We start from the raw sequence: 6,206 nt of genomic DNA, 5'->3' as shown, positions 1-6,206 counted from the left end.
ATAACCCACCTGATTCGTCAATGCAGAGCTATTTCCTGACTCCCATTTCGTCGGTGATTGGAGTTTGGCTGGCTGGCACGTTTTGATTAGAAACATCTTAAGGAGGGCAGTACGACATACATAAAGTTTACATTTCCGAAATTAAGTATGCACCGCAGATTCTGGCACTGCGAAATTTGGGGTTCCATCCGTCTCTTCCAGTTTTTGAAGTCATAAATGTCGCCGTAATGAATTTGCTGGAATGCGGTAAAAACCAAGAGAAAGATGTTGGCTTTGTCTGCATGAACACCCAAGCACACAACAGTCTGCTGGCATGGTAGACTGCCAGGGCTTCCCGTTAGCGTAGCTGTAATCTATTTGTTCTTCTGCAGTTTAATAGAAAAAAATTGCTTCCCACGATTGTAAATGTTTTCCAATGGGAAATAGATTGTTAAAAGAAGGTTGAATAGGCCTATGCACTTAAACAACAAAAAAAATCATAAAAACAATACGCTGAACTCGTTGGTAATTATTTAGACAGTTGGCCCAACAGCGTCATGTTGTTTTTTGACAGCTGGATCGCTAATAATCTTCATGTTCAGCAAAAAAGCACGTCATTTACTGTCGTCTGCATGATTCGTTTTTAATATCTGAAAAATGTCCTGTATTTTCCCTAATTTCTTCTGGCTTTACACCCTGTAACATATTCATCCACAGCTGTGTTCATTTTTCGTAGCCAGTACTTTTTGTGAACGGGTAATGTAGTGGCCTGCAGTGAACTTTAAGCAAACTACCGGGAAAATACAGAAAATGACATAGGTAAAGAGCGTTGCTGGATAATCCAAGCCAAACACTTAAAACACGTCAGTTGTACTCCTTTATAACGCAAAACACATGCAAATCCTGTATATGTCGTTATCGATTGCCATTGGAAATTATATCCCATTGTATGGAAAATAGGACCTTCTTGTGTTTTCAATGGCAGGTTTGAAAGATGTGTGAAAAACAACATGTGCATGACTCAAAAGTGCTGAGTCACAGAATTTGCTTGATAACACATTTGGTTGATAATTACCCCGGCCTTATAAGTCACAACATAAAGAAAACAAAACAGTTAGAAAATAATTTTTTTCGTCTTGTTTTTTTCTTCCTTTGATGCCTGTCACTCTAAATGCACACTCCAAACCTTTACCTGTTGAAATGTTTAGATATACCGTAGTGCTGTGTTGGTAAACGTTCTGAAGGAAAATTATTCATCAAAGCAACAAACACCAATGAACACAGAGAAATGAACACCAAACTTTGCAAACAATATTATGTTTAATCAGCCTAATGCTACCAGAAGTATCTCTATAACAACAATACACTTTTTATGGGTCTAACTTTTCATAGTCAACTCTCGACAGTTACGTCAACACATCCATTTTAAAACAATTACCGAGACATAAAACTGTAATTTTTGTGCAAACGGCGATTTTCCAGTGGTTTGAAGTTATATTTCAAGTTCGAAAATGGATTTTTTTTCACACACACACAGCCATCCATGTAGACACTGCGGATGGAGGGCATACTTCCCAAACTATCAGACCGAGGACGCTCTGTCCATGTGAGTGCAGCCTAAAACACGCGAGGACATCACACACCAGTTCTTGGTTGTTTGGGCCGGTAAAATTAGGTTGCAGTATTGATATAGGGTTCATCATCAATATGGTATAAAGTCTCAAGAGAATGGCTGGTGCGGCATATATTATTGCTTAACTTGAAAACAGCTTCATGGTGTTACGACAAAAGTCTTTGATGTTCCTCCAAGTTGGGGTCTGCAGTGCCTCGGTGCAAGCTGCTTCGATGTCCTGCTTGCCAGGAACTTTCCTCAACTGAAAGAATCTACGCAGGCCTTCTTGGACGTCTGTCTTCTCCGCTGTAGTCCAGGGATGGCGATTCAGTCGTCTCGATGGCGGAGAGAGCTCCCTTGTTCGTGATGCAGCAACACCAGGAAGTTGTCCTATTAATACAGAGGCAAGAAAAGGGCATTAGAAATGTAGGTGACAGCTCAGCAGACAGCCCGCCCGTGTGACAGACAGAGACAGACAGACAGCCCGCCCGCCCGACAGACAGACAGACTTGCCAAATCTTGCCGTTTTCACTGCTGTTACTGCTGTCCCCGCTGTCACTGCTGTCCTCTTCACTGGTGAAGCCTTCTGCGAGTAAACGAAAACTATCAATCAGTTAAACTACACACACACGTAGTGGGATCTGCCAGTTTCTGCTTGGCGTTGGGGTGGGGAATGAGGGGGGTGGTGACGGCAAAATGGAACATTATTTTTGGAGTTCGTTGGGTAAGACACATTTATTAGGGTGATGTTTTGCCCCGTCTTTGTTTTTACTAGTCTGCTCTTCCTGGGGGGGGGGTGATTAGGAAGAAAGATAATGTTTCTGGCAGGGTATGATGCCCTACAAAATGTGAGTCTGGGTTTGGTTGACTTGGTTTGAAGTCAAGCGTTGGGTAGATGGAACACAGGAAACATGGTTTGAGTATAGGCTGCCTTTACCTCCAGTTTCATGCATGTCGTCAAAGGATTTGCCCTGCTGGGAAGGCAGGTTGCCCCTCTCCAAACTCAGGAAAAGTCTGGACAGTTTGGTGACCCGCTGTACAGTATCTGGCAACTGGCAGTATTGGCGCTGTACCCGCAGATCATGGCCCATGAAGTTGGTTAGTGTTTCAAGTTGATGTTCCTTTAATGCAAGAATTTGAGATGCAGTTGTTACATGTTTACATGAGGGAGTTTGGTGGACCGGATGCTGGATGCATTGTCAAGGGCAGCCTTATCTGCATATGCCCTTAAACAGTCACTCCCTCAAATGTGGCTCTCCTGCCATAACAACACCGTGCAAACAAAAAGGTGTTTTCTTGGGCTACTCCAGCTTCATGTCTCTTGGGGACAAGGGCATTCAACCATGCTACTGCCTCATTGCTTAGAAGCACGGGAACAGTTCTGCCTCTCTTGCCGACTATTTCGACAACACGGAACATCTTGCTCAGCTGGCATTCTAAATCACTCAACAGGCATTCCCCCTCCAGTTTGGCTATGCTGTGCTTGTGGAAATCTTCAAGTTTCATCTTTGAAATCTCCCCCTGCCTTCCTCGGTTGAACATGATAAGGTGGCACAGACTGACCTCATTCAATTTCTGCCAGGCTGGTGTGATTTTTCTGCCCCGATCCACCCTGGAGGAGTTGAAGCTCCCGGTTGCCAGCTTCATGAAGGAACGACGACTTTTGGACTACATCAGCATTTGTCAGGAGAATGGTGACTTGGTTGCGTTTTCCTTGGTACAGCGTTCTGTGTGCGTGTGTGGACACAAGGTCTCGCCAGTCAACTCACACAACTGCAGAAACTCTTCCGCACGTTCCGCTTTGTGTTTTTGGCCGGACTCTAAGGCGCTTCCTTTCAAGACGAGTGCACACTTCTTGACGGAATAACCAATCTTCAGCGCTAGTGACGGAACATCGTACAACTGTTTGTCTTCCCTGAAGCCGGAAATATCGTACACGGCCCTGACAATATCAGAAAGATGGTGCAGATGGACAAATGATTCAAGTGATGCATTTGGTTGCTGGGTGTTCTCTAGGAGTGATATGACGAGTCGACCCAATTCATGTACCTTGTAGCCATGCTGATCTACATCATGCCCGAGTTTCATGTATTCACGCTTGGCTAATTTAACAATCAACGTGTCATTCTTGACTACCAAAGGCACACGTCATCATCTTTCTTCATTGGACTAAGAACCTGGTGCAACTGGAACGACACGCCAACAGGAGGAGGTTTCAACAAATCACTCCTGTGAGCTGTTCGTCCACCCACTCGAGCCCCCTTACCGGTGCTGTCAGTCTGCAGAGGGGGTGCTGGCTTTTAAGGGCACACGTGTTGCCACAAATCGGTACGCACAATAGCCGTAATAATGTACGGTCCATGTGCCTGGGGAGATACCTTGCGATTTGGCCTGTACCCGAACACGAGCACACCACGACCTCCACGCAGAACCTGGCAATTGTGCCTGTGATTACCCACATTGCGAATTTTCAGTAGAAGTTTCTTACGCACACTAGCGTTGGGCTCACAGGCGATCTCGATGACTTCTCTTTCTTCCTTGTGACATGACTGGAGATGACGGGGGAGCTTGGCCTGGGGTAACATCGCAGTAAAAGTGGAAGTGTTTCTTGTCCCATTTGCTGCAGCCAACCTCATTACGGGTTTGCATTAAGGTCACATCACAGTTCTCCTGGACGTCAGACGTGTCATCACTTGGAGCAACAGATCTAGTAGGCCTACTGCTGGAACCGGTGGACGGCTCAGCCATACTGTTCAAATTTCCCTGCTTACGGTGGATGGGTCAGCTGGCAAGAAATCGATTCAAACAATAATTTCATTACATTATATTGAAATTGAATCTGCTTGCCCTGCAGAACGTACTCAGTTACCGAAAGCTCGGCAATTACATGTTTCAGAGCACTGATTTTATATTATATTCTTGTCAATATTCTGATCGCGGTGCTATGCAACCCTTCCCTTTTTGTCTGATCAATAGATTTCATTACACTGCCTGTCTTCTTTTAATTTGGTGTGGACGGGTAGGGGGAACAGGCATCTGGCTCCAAAGAGCCACATCCGGCGGAAAAAAAAACATTTTAAACGCAATTAGAACCACCAGATACTGACAAAAGAAAAGTCTTCACTTCAGGCTGGAAAAATGTGCTGCAAAAATCTGTGAAGCTGGGTCATGTGATTGAGCTTTTGGACTGCATACGTGTACGTATTCCACTGGCACATTCACTCTAGCAGCGGTATAAGATCTATGCTAGCCTATCGACAACTGGGAGGGGTGGTAGTAGCCATACTTTAACCACGCGTTATCTAGTAGTAGTAGTACTAGCCTAGGGCCATGTGTGTAATGATGTGGTAAACCGTACCGAGGGTCTGGTCATGCTCAACATTCTACTTCAAATGAAATCGTTTTTACTCACCATATTTTCCACTTGAAGAAAACTACATCTCAGAACGGCTGGCTACAGAAGTCCACAGGTGTGATGGCAAAGTGACGCTATGGTGCTTCTGGACAGTTTGGGGGCTTTTATATCTGTTGGGGTTATGGGTCCCCAGCACTTGGCAAAGTTTATTGTGCTCAGCGATCCAGACCGGCCTGGTGGCCGGCTGGACACCTTTGCCAGCGTAGCAAGAGAGATAGATAGGGCGCTATTCCATCCACTGATGCGCCGAAACTGTAGAGCGGGTGTTTTAAACACCCGGCGTGTTAAATACGTACACCAAGGACGGCTTCCAAACGCCTTGAAATTTCATTAACCATCATAACTTCTGAAATTTCACCTTATTGCGAACTGTGGACGTCCTTGATTTAAAATCCTACCTTGATTCGTGGCTCTGTTTATACATAGAAGAGCTCCGTCTGCACCTTCCACAAGTATGTATATATTTGCCTGCAACTGGGGACCCCCTATTGTTGAATGCAGAAACACACAGGTGTGTATTTGCCTGCAACTGGGGACCCCCATTGTTCCTCTTTCGTTTGTACTTTTTTAGAAGACCACCCATATGTTTTGTACACAGTTGTCAATCGAGGACCCTCTGTCAATCGGGGACCTTATTGTCCTCTATTGTTCAAGGTCCCAAATTGAATGCAGAAACAAACGCAGACTCACCCACACCCACACAAATCTCTCAGCAGCTTGGCTATTGCCCATCAGTTTGCTTTCTAATCTAGCTTGGACTGTGCCCTTTAGGTATGGGTGTGCAAGAAATAGAAATACAGTTATCACAGAGATATAAGCTCCAGAAATAAAGCTTTGAACATATTTCAAATATTAAATGTTAAAGCCATGGATAAAATGATCATGGGGATAAGCAAAAAAATCAAAAGAAATTTTGGGTGAAAGCGGTAAATTCTCGACCCAGGCCTGTTGGTTTATGATGTCGCCAACCCTTTACATAAAGGTATGGTCCCAAGCTGCCAACAAGGAAACATGGATACTGATTTTGGTAGCTCTTAGGTTCGGACTGAGGAGGAGGCAATTTTACTGAACTACTAAAGGGCAATTTGTAAGAGTCAAACCTCTAACGGTTTTGCCAAAGTGTCCTTTTGATAAATACTTTGCAGTCAAATACCAAATCCTTAATAATTTCTTCTTTATTTATTTAATTTTGAACGTGTT

General features: G+C 44.4%; 1 pseudogene; it reads right to left on the bottom strand.

Annotated features, from left to right (window-relative positions):
• Positions 1-1,280: 1,280 nt before the first annotated feature.
• LOC147797702 (uncharacterized) lies at positions 1,281-4,462 on the bottom strand (annotated as a pseudogene).
• Positions 4,463-6,206: the final 1,744 nt, after the last annotated feature.

The sequence above is a fragment of the Acanthaster planci genome, linkage group LG10, assembly GCF_054643075.1.
Source record: "Acanthaster planci isolate LZ-2023a linkage group LG10, COTS_SCS, whole genome shotgun sequence".
NCBI classification, from domain to species: Eukaryota; Metazoa; Echinodermata; class Asteroidea; order Valvatida; family Acanthasteridae; genus Acanthaster; species Acanthaster planci.
Note: the sequence above shows the minus strand (reverse complement) of the source record. Positions and strands in the feature narration are given on the sequence as shown.